This window comes from Onychomys torridus, chromosome X, assembly GCF_903995425.1.
Source record: "Onychomys torridus chromosome X, mOncTor1.1, whole genome shotgun sequence".
NCBI lineage: Eukaryota > Metazoa > Chordata > Mammalia > Rodentia > Cricetidae > Onychomys > Onychomys torridus.
Window position 1 is genome coordinate 85,325,454 of NC_050466.1, and position 10,735 is coordinate 85,336,188.

The window sequence follows — 10,735 nt, forward strand, 5'->3', positions numbered from 1 at the left end:
CTCTGTGATCTGTTGTCTCAGAGTCCTTGGTTAAGTACCCAGGAGTGGACTAGTTGGGTTATATAGTCGATCTATTTTTAGTTTCTTTGGGGAAACTTCATACTATGCTACATAGAGGATGCATAAGTTTGCATTTTTATTGGTCATGTGCAAGCATTTCCTTTTGTCATATAGGGAGAGAGGGAGAGAGAGAGACTAAGACACAGAGAGAATATGGTGTATGTGTCTGTGTGTCAGTGTGTTGGGGGGGGCATTGCAGGCCAGGAGTCAATGTTAGGGATCTTCTTCTATCACTTTCCATCTTAGTTTTTCTCACTTAACCTGGAGCTTACCAACTGGCTAGACTTAATTGGCCAGCAAGCCCCAAGGATCTTCCTGTCTGCCTCCTCAGTGCTGAGATTGCAGATGCACACTACCATGCCAACAATTTAGGTTGGGGATATGAACTCAGTTCCTTATGGTTTCACGACTAACCCTTCTCCCCAGTCCAAGGATGAAGTTTGTCTATTGAGGGTCTCTGCTTAAGAAGAGTAGAAGAGCTAAAATATATTTTTTTTGGAGCTGAGGATCGAACCCAGGGCCTTGTGCTTGCTAGGCAAGCACTCTACCACTGAGCTCAATCCCCAGGATAAAAAAGTTTTTTAAAGTAAAAGTGCTAGAGTCAGTAGTTCCTATTCCTACCTATATATTTAAAAAATCCTAAAGTGTTGTTTTAAAAAGAATATTGGTGCCCAGATTTCATTCAAGTTAGAAGGTTCTAATTCAATTAGTCTGTGCTTTGTTAATTTTATACAACTTACCACCGTAGTGAAAGGAACAATAGCAATGAATCACTAAACCATGAGAAACAGTAAGATGGAAGTCAGCCGGAGAGAAGAAAAGTAGAGGCTAGGTTATCTGCCTGGTTTCATGTAGGGCAGGAACCATGGGTAAGAGATGACAGGACTTGATTGCTCCCTAACTACAGCCCCTTGTTTCAAAAGTGACTAAGAATAGTAAGGACTAGTTACTTGGCTAGGGTGAACAGAGTTTCTAATTAATCTGTGACTTTTCTATTGTAAAAATAGCAGGTTTGACTGGGCAGTTATCAGAAATGACAGTGTTTGCCTAACATGCACAAAGCCCTGGGTCTCTTCCCATTACAGTGTGGTGGTACAGGGCAGCAGTATGTGTGGAGGGCAAGAGAATGAGGTCATCCTCCATTCTAGGTTCCATAGTGTGTTGGAGGGCAGCCTGGGATACATAAGACCATATCTCAAAACAAACAGAAAACAAATTTTCAAATCCTACACAGTAGGCACATTTGAATGATTGGTTAATCGACATAGAGCAAATACAAGTATTTGAACCTTAAAGCACACCAGGTATGCTACCACACTCCTGTAACCCCAGCATTCAGAAGTCTCTAGATGGGAGTATCATGAGCTCAAGGCCTTCCTAGGATATATCACAAGACTGCGTCTCCTAAAACAAAACAAAACTGTAAGTTGTCCAAGCACTTATTAGAATAACCACTTTCCTTTTGTCATTTTTCTGTTCTGTGAAATGAGGTGAGCCTTTAAACGCTGCTCTATTTGCCTCTTTCATTGTCTGCTGGAAAATGGAATATTTGTGAAGGGGCTTAGTGACCTATAAAGCACTAAATGGACTTCTGGATAGAATGTTTTATATAATAGGCCTTTTCCTATGCTGAAAATGTCACAAGATGTTTGCCAGTTACATCTGAAATATCTATTGTGGGGTGTGAGGCTAGTTCTTGATTATTGTTCTGGTTCATTTTTTTGTCATTTTGACCCAAGCTAGAGTTATCTGGGAAGAAGAACCTCAGCTGAGAAAATGGCTCGATCAGATTGTAGGCTACTCTGTGAGGTATTAATGATGTATGTGGAGAGGACCATCCCACTGTGGGTAGTGCCAGCTCTGGGTAGGGGGTCTTGAGTTGTATGAGAAAGCCAGCTGAAAAAGCCAGTATGCAGTGTTACTCCATGGTTTTGCTTCAGTTCTTGCCATGTTTGAGTCCTTGCCTTGGCTTTCCTCTATGATGGACTATGATCAGGACATGTAAGCCAAATAAACCCTTTCATCCACAAGTTGCTTTTGATTATGGCATTTTATCACAGCAATTAAAACCTAACTAAAACAGTTATGCATTTCTTCTCATCTATAAGTATTATTACATCTTCACCCAATATTAAAAAAATCTTATGATATCAGGCTTTCAGAGTATAGCTCAGTAGTAGTGTGCCTAGTAAGTGCAAGGACCTAGGTTCCACCCCCCTAATATAATAACAAATAAATAATTTTAGAATGTCAGAACTCTAGTGCTTGTTTCTGCTGCATATGTACTAAAATTGGAATAATACAGAGAAGATTACCATGGCCTTTGTGTAAGGATGACACGCAGATTTGTGAAGTGTTCCATATTTTGCTACAATCCACACTGTCAGAGAGGCTAGGTAACAAGGAGAGCCTAAGTGGAGGATGCATGGATCTCCCTGGGGAAATAGAAGAGATCTCCTGAGTAGACTGGGGTTGTGTAGGGATGAGAACTTGAGAGATTTGGTTGGAGGTGGGTGGGTGGAGGGGGAGAGTAGTGGAAGGGGATGCTTTTGGGGGTCAGGTTGAAACCTGATGCAAGGGAAACTCCCAAAATCTACAAGGATGACCCCAGCTAAGACTCCTAACAATAGTAGACTGAACTGGCCATCTCCTGTGATCAAATTGGTGACTACCTCAATTGTCATCAGAGAGTCTTTACCCAGTAACTGATGGAAACAGATGCAGAGAGCCATAGCTAAACAGACTGAGATTGGGGAATCCTGCTGAAGAGAGGAAAGAAGGATTGCAGGAGCCAGCAAGGTCAAGGATATTATAAGAAAACCCACAGAAACAACTAACCTGGCTGATAGGAACTCAGAGTCTGAACCAACAACCAAGGAGCCTGCATTGGACTGACCTAGTAGCTTGTTCTATTTTTGGGACTCCTAACAATGGGGCAGAGGGGAGAAAGAAGAGCAGGAGGAGAAGAAGGAGGGGAAACTGTGGTAAGGTTGTCAAATAAAATATATAAATGGTAAAAAAAAAAAAAAAGAATGTCAGAACTCCAAGGAACAACATAAATTTCAGTCATATTGCACCATCAAATAGGTGGGTAAGGGGCTGTGATCATAATTCAGTGTTGGCATATGCAAGGCTCTGAATTAGATCCTCAGCATGACAAAAACAACAATAAAGCCCAATGGAAGGGTAGGTGGAGAACTTGAGAAGTAGAGTAAATGGTCTAAGATCCCAAGATTCATCAAAGCTAGGAGCTGGCATTCAAATTCAGCACTCTTGATGCTTTGCTCCTTTCCAGAGTTGTGTATCACTTACCAGCCACATCTCTGATCCCATAAATCCACACTTTCTTTTGGAGGACATTGTGTTTTACTTCTACAAATACATGTGTTTTGTTTTGTTTTGGTTGGTTAGTTGGTTTTGGTTTTTGTAGACAGGGCTTCTTTGCATGTAGCCCTGGCTGTCCTGGTACTTGCGCTGTAGAACAGGTTGGCCTCGAACTCATAGATATCCATGAGCCTCTGCCTCCCAAGTGCTGGACTTAAAGGCTTGCCCCATCATTGCCTGTCTACAAATACATTTTTGTGTAGGAAAAAAAAGAGCTATGTGAGCTCAAGGCAGGGGAATGGAATTAAGTCTGTGGAGGCATCTATGGTTGTGGAATACTTCTTTGGTGAGATAAAGCTAGAAGAAATGTAATTGTTTTCCTGATAAACATGGAAGGATGTTCTGACACTGGGAACAACCCAGTTATCATCTAGTGGAGTAATGAAATCAGAAAACAGGATTTTGTCAGTTTAGCAAAGGGGCTTTCAGGATCTGAATACTTTTATAGATGAGATTGACCATATTATCTCTGCTAAGGAGTCTGGGCTTTAGCCTGCAGGTGTCAGAATACCACTGGAAGGTCTTTGGCTAAGGTCAGGTATTTAATGATTTGTGTTTTGCATTTTCATAGCTATATCTCATACTCTTGGCAATCTTCCTACCTTAGCACTTGAAGTGTTGGGATTATAGGTGGATGCTCCTGTGACTCATTAGTGCACTTTAACCACTTGTAACTCCAGGCCAAGCAGAGGGATTATCAAAAATAGTAAGAAAGTTCTAGACTTTCTCTCAATGTCAGAAGAAAACTTATATTCTTCTGTCCCAAACCACTGAATACTGGAGTTGATGCCTTGTGTTGACTCATCCCTGGGACATGCGGCTGGTAGGAAGGCCACCCCACCCTTCTGTCTGGGCTGAGCCATGTATATTTGGGGCTCAAAATGTACTTTCTTGGCTATTCTGGTTCAGGACATCAGCACTCTCCTAGCTCTGGCATGCACTAGTCTCTCAAGGTTTTTGCTTTGGTCCTTATTACCATCTTTATAAACAGAGCTCTCCCACGTATCTTCTGGGATTCATGGGGAAAAAAAAAAACTCCCACTCTTAAGTCCCCATGGCATAATTCTCTTACTTTTTGTCCCATTTAATTTTCCTAAATAATTTTTTTGGGTGTGTAAACATCCAAAGCATTACGGTATTGGAGAGAAGGGAATTTCTGTAGGCTATGGGGTTGAGGGTGGAGTACACTCATGGAGGAAATTACATTTGACTTGATTTATTAAGGGTGGATATTTGCATTCATTTCTGGCTGTGGGAATAATGTAGCTAGCTGCAATTACAAGCTAAAATAAAGCCCTTTTCTCCTAAGTTTTTTTTGGGGGGTGCTCAGGTTATTTTATCACAGTAACAGAAGTGAATCTAGGACAGGTTCTGACATATGGCAGTTTTGGGAAGTCTGTAAGAGGGGCAGAAAAACTGTTCCATGAGTGAAGACATCTTAAGGACCCATGTGGTGGAAGTGAAAGCTAACTCATCAAGTTGTCTCCACATGTGTGCCTCAGTACACACCCCCCACCCAAAAACAAATAAAAATTTATTGAAAAAATAGTGTAAGTTCCATAAGAGGAAATAAGGACATAGCTTAAGATCTCCTTGAACTTGCTGTGGAACTAAAAATGACCTTGAATTCCTGATACTGTTGTGGGATATCCTGTATGCTGTGAATATATGTTGCTGTGATTGATTGATAAATAAAATGCTGATTGGCCAGTAGCCAGGCAGGAAGGATAGTGTAGGCAGGACAAGGAGACAAGGGAATGCAGGGTGGAAGAAGGCTGAGTTAGGAGATGCCAGCCTGCCGTCCAGGGAGCAGCATATAAAGGCAACAGGTAATGCCATGGAACATGTGGCGACATATAGATTAACAGAAATGGGCTGAGTTTAAGTGTAAGAGCTAGTCAATGGTAGGCCTGAGCTAATGGCTGAGAAGTTTAATTAATATAAGCTCCTAGGTGATTATTTTATAAGTGGTTACAGGGTCCTTTGGGCTGGGCAGGACTGGAGAAAACTACATGATACTCCTACATCCTGGTTCTGAGATTACAGGCCTACACCACCATTATCTGGCAGCACTCAGGAGGCAGGGGCAGGTAGACCTCCATGGTAGGCCAACCTGGTCTACACAGAAAATTCCAGGACATCTGGGGCTGGCTACATAGTGAGCATTGAATGAAAGGAGAAGGGAGGGGAGGGGCTCAGTTTGAGGTTACCTTAGCTTACATAGTGAGTTTCAAGAGAGCTTGATCTACAGTATGAGACCCCACCACTACCACATCCACCCAAACAGCACTAGTACTAGTATTTTGGCACATGCCTAGCATGCCAAAGCTGAAGCAGGAGGATTACTTATTGTTCAAGGGCAGCCTGCACTATATAGTAAGTCCCAAGCCAACCCGAATTATTTACAGAAACTCTTTCTCAAAAAGGGGAGGATTTTGAGCAAAGTACACATATTCATGAAATTGTGAAAAACATATAAATTCAAAAATAAAAAAAAATGAAAAAAAGGTGGCTTCAGTTACAAAATCCTGACCTGAGTTCTACAGTAGCAGCCCCTCCATAGAGCAGTTTCCATCAAGCAGAAGGAACTCATGTCTGCTATCTAGAACCTACACTTCTTTTGATTGCTTTGCTCATGAAAGTAGAAGTAATGGCCTGTTTCTGTCCTGAAGATTATATTCATATAAGAATTCTACAGAAATTACAGAAAGACTTTTACTATTGCCCACTTTGGGAATCACTGATGATTCTGACAAAAAATAAACTAGTGAAGGCATTTGAGAGGAAATGTGCAATGCACTGTAGTTGAGTACCCAGAATGTGGAAAAGAATGTCAGCAACAGAGTGACCAGTACAATAACATATGGCCGGTTCCTGATAGAGTCCTGGACTGCTTCAGGGCAATCAGAAGTTTGTGAGTTTTAAGTACTTATGACCCTCTGAATCTTAAGTAAAGGTTTTCTTGGGATGAACAGAATATCTTTTCTGTCTCTTGTCACATGCTTCAAAACTTCATGCCTTATATAATACAATTATTTTAAATGCACTTTTAATTCATACTAGTGTAACTCCATACAAGTTCCAGTATGTTCTTTGTGTATAGTACTGCCTGGTCTGGTTTTCACTAATGGTTTTGTTTCTACCTCTTGAGTGCGGGATCATAGCTGTCCATCAACAAGCCATTTTTTTCTGTTTGTTTGTTTAGTTTTTAAAACTAGTGGTGAAAAATCTAATACAGGGCTTCATGCATGCTAAGCAAGCATTCCACTAACTGAGCCACATCTTCAGTCTTTAAAAAAATTGTTTTAGTCATACATATATACACACACACAGACACAGAGACAAAGACACACACACACACACACACACACACACACACATCCCCAAAGCTCACTGACCAGGTACCTTAGCCAAATCAATGAGCTTCGGGTTCATTATGAGTGCCTATCACAAAAATAAGGTGAACTAAGTGAGAAAGAAACCTGACACTGACATCTGGTCTCTATTCACATGTGTAAAGCAACTGAATGTGGTTGTTTGAATAAGAATGACCCCCCCCCCATAGGCTCATATATTGGAATGATTAGTCATTAGGAAGTGGCATTACTTAGAGGGATTAAGAGGATTGGCCTTGATGGGGTAGGCATGGTTTTGTTGGAAGAAGTGTGTCACTGGGGAGAGGGGGTTCCTTGAGGTTTCAAATGTTCAAGTCAGGCCCAGTGGCTCTCTCTGCCTTCTTCTTGCAGATCCTGATGTAGAACTCTTAGCTCCTTCTCCAGCACCATGTCTGCTTGCATGCCACCATGTTTTCTGCCATGACAATAATGAAATAAACAAAACTTAGGATTGTAAGCCAGCCCCAATTAAATGTTTTCCTTTATAAGAGTTGCCATGGTCATGGTGTCTCTTCACATCAATAAAACACTAAGACATTGAACAAGTATACATATAGACACCATACATATGCATTCAAAGGTTTTGTAAAACACCACTAAATATAGACAAGAGCAGTGGTGCATGTCTACAATCCCCACATTTGGGAAGTAGAAGCAGGAAGGTCAGGAGTCGTTTTCAGCTACATACAGTTAGAGGCCAACCTGAACTAAGATCCTGTTGCACCCACAAAAAAATGCTGGGTATGGTAGTGTAATCCCAGAAGGAGAAGCAGGAGGATTTCAACAAGTACAGGGTCAACTAGAACTGTACAATGAGACCCTGAATATATATAAACATTTCATACTTATGGAGGAGGCTTTCAGGTCAGATGGAGCTTGAGTCGTCAGTGTCTAGTGTCTGAAGTACATGATGTCTTCAGCACTAGGGATTTACTTTCCACCTCTGAGGGAAAACTGAAGGCAATAACAGTAGTTTGTAATATTTTAGTAGTCTCCTGGACAGTTCTAATCAACAACTCAAAAGAAGGCTTCTCATGACAGATGTTGGTGTTTAGATAGTTTTTGGCTCTTGAGGGGAGGGTTGTCAAACCAGACAGAAAAATTTCATTTAACTATGTGTGTATATCTACATACAGACCCACAGGTGTTATAGATATTTTAAGTAGATAGTTAATAGTATAATTCCTTATGACTTATTTAGACATCCTAACAGTTATTTTATCCTCCTACCTCCTTTGCTGTGGATATCACTCTGTATAAATAAAATGCTGTTTGGCCAGTGGCTAGGCAGGAAGTATAGGCGGGACAAGAGAGAAGAGAATTCTGGGAAGTGGAAGGCTGTGGGGGAGACACTGCCAGCCACTGCCATGAGAAGCAACATGTAAAGACACTGGTAAGCCACAAGCCACGTGGCAAAGTATAGACTAACAGAAATGGGTTAATTTAAGATAGAAGTAGATAATAAGAAGCCTGCCATGGCCATACAGTTTGTAAGCAATAAAAGCATCTGAGTGATTATTTTATATGTGGGTTGTGGGACTGCAGGAGCTTGGTGGCACCTGGAGAGATGATCTCCAACTACAAATGGTGCCCAACGTGTTGGCAAGAGTTTCCACCTAAAACCCGAGAAAAAAGATTCTAAAATGGAGCTAAAAACAGCTTCCTAGTTGTCTCAAGTTAGCGGCAGCCTGCCGGTTTGAGCCACTATGGTGGGTTCCTGGCATATGCATCTGACCTGCAGTGTGGTGGGAATGAGGAATCTACAAACAGCACTTTGCTCTGCTGTGTGGTGGATTTAACCTTTGCTAGTTTAAAAAAAAAAAAAAAAGGTTTCTGGGCTATGTGCTGCTTTGATAGAACTGCTTCTGATAGTTGATAGTACACATGGCTCCAGACCCAGAGCTGGCAGTAAACTGTACCACCACCATGTTGGGAAGCTGAGGTGGGCTGAGCCAACAGCCACAGTGGCATTTCAGTCTTACAAAAATGGATATTACACAGAGAATCTGGTTTGTGTTGTCTTTGGGATTTTTAACTACAAAAAAAGGTTTGATCGTAAAAGCTGTTGAGTTAAACAAATATGTAAATTTTAAAGGTAACTTGACTTCAAAATTTGGATATAAGGATATGTTGCTTTGGAAAAGAGTCTCTGCTTTTGTTTCCACAGAAAGCCAGAGGCTGTGGATTTGTTCTAGATTAAGATACATCAGGTTTGATCAGCCAAGACCACCTGAAAGGTCTCCAATGACACCATGGCCCAGATGATCCAACATCCAAAATGGTTTCAAGGCAACTGGCTCAGAGGTTTACCCTCATGGACTACTCCATAATCCTAAAATTTTCTTGTGTCCCCATAAGATACAGCGCCCCCCTCCAGCAGGAAGTAGTAAGAGAAACTACGCCCAATTTCCCAAAATTATCAAGCTGGCTTTGGAGATGGAATTGGCTCACTCCTTCTCTAAACCCAAGCATATTGCTAAAAGAAAAGGTAAAGAGATTTTTGTGTTCCAAATCAGAAGAGCCCTCTGGTGTGGGACAGAAAAAAAAAACAGTATTTTTATTTAAAGCAGGTTGATTATAAATGCAATCTCTTTCTAAAGGAGAAAAGGGGATATGATATAGATATAATGGGATGAAAGGATAGATTAATGACCTTACTTCTAAAGAACAACAACTCGTTTAAAATGTTTTACATTGGTATAGATTTTAGTCTATTGATACAAACTTAAAGTTAATTTTGTTACACTGTGTGTATATTTCTACTCTTGTTTAAGGTATTATGTTTGTATAGCTCATTTAAAATTGTAATGGATAATTAAAAATAGATTAATAATCATGTATGATAATCATACTCATAGCCATGTTAGTTAAGTCCTCTAGGTATACATAGAGATATTTCAGATAGATAGGTAATCTTCAAATACTTCAAAGACCTACAGAATATGGCATTTAAAATATTTTTGAAATTTAGACTTTCTGGACAATGAGACATGTCTGCTCCTGACAACACCGATTTACTTCAGGGCATTGAAGACACTTCATATGAGTTTATCTTCACCTTGGCAAAAATAGCCATTTGGGCAAGAAACTGTCCTTGCCTGGACTGCTTGATCGACTGGACATGCAGGACCCATAGAAAGGTGACCACTAAACGTTGCTTGACAAAATGGTCCCTCAGGTTCCTGCTTCACAGAGGAAACTGCCAGACATTCTACAGGACACTGAGAGAAGTGACCAAGAGACTCTAGCCCTGTGGGCTGAAGACAAATGCCCCAACTTTACAAAGGAACATTAGGTGACTGTCCAGGCTGCCAGCTGTCTCTGTTTACCCTGCAAGACTCCCGAAAGTTACTTGCATCCTTCTCCTGGTTCTCAGGTAATAATATATCCTTCTGAGGTCTTTGACGTAGTTGAAGACTAGATAGTTATAATTTCCTCAGTTATGATAAAAGATAAGTTAGTTATAAAAACCTTAGACTCACTCATATATTTTGTTTAATTTTGCCAAAACAAATAGACTAGATATTGTAACTATAATTCTTTCTTGATAATTGTTTTGTTATATGTAATTTTATTATGTAAAAGTTAAAACCTTCCTTAAAAAAAAAAAAAGAAAAGGGGAAGTGCTATGGATATCGCTCTGTATAAATAAAATGCTGTTTGGCCAGTGGCTAGGCAGGAAGTATAGGCGGGACAAGAGAGAAGAGAATTCTGGGAAGTGGAAGGCTGTGGGGGAGACACTGCCAGCCGCTGCCATGAGAAGCAACATGTAAAGACACTGGTAAGCCACAAGCCATGTGGCAAAGTATAGACTAACAGAAATGGGTTAATTTAAGATAAAAAAGCAGATAACAAGAAGCCTGCTACAGCCATACAGTTTGTAAACAATGTAAGTT

The 10,735-nt window shown here is 40.6% G+C and overlaps 1 non-coding gene across 1 annotated transcript; it reads left to right on the forward strand.

Moving 5' to 3' along the window:
- Positions 1 to 2,321: 2,321 nt before the first annotated feature.
- Positions 2,322 to 2,428, forward strand: LOC118574856. Its single transcript, XR_004943754.1, has one exon. It is a non-coding gene; the product is annotated as a U6 spliceosomal RNA (small nuclear RNA).
- Positions 2,429 to 10,735: the final 8,307 nt, after the last annotated feature.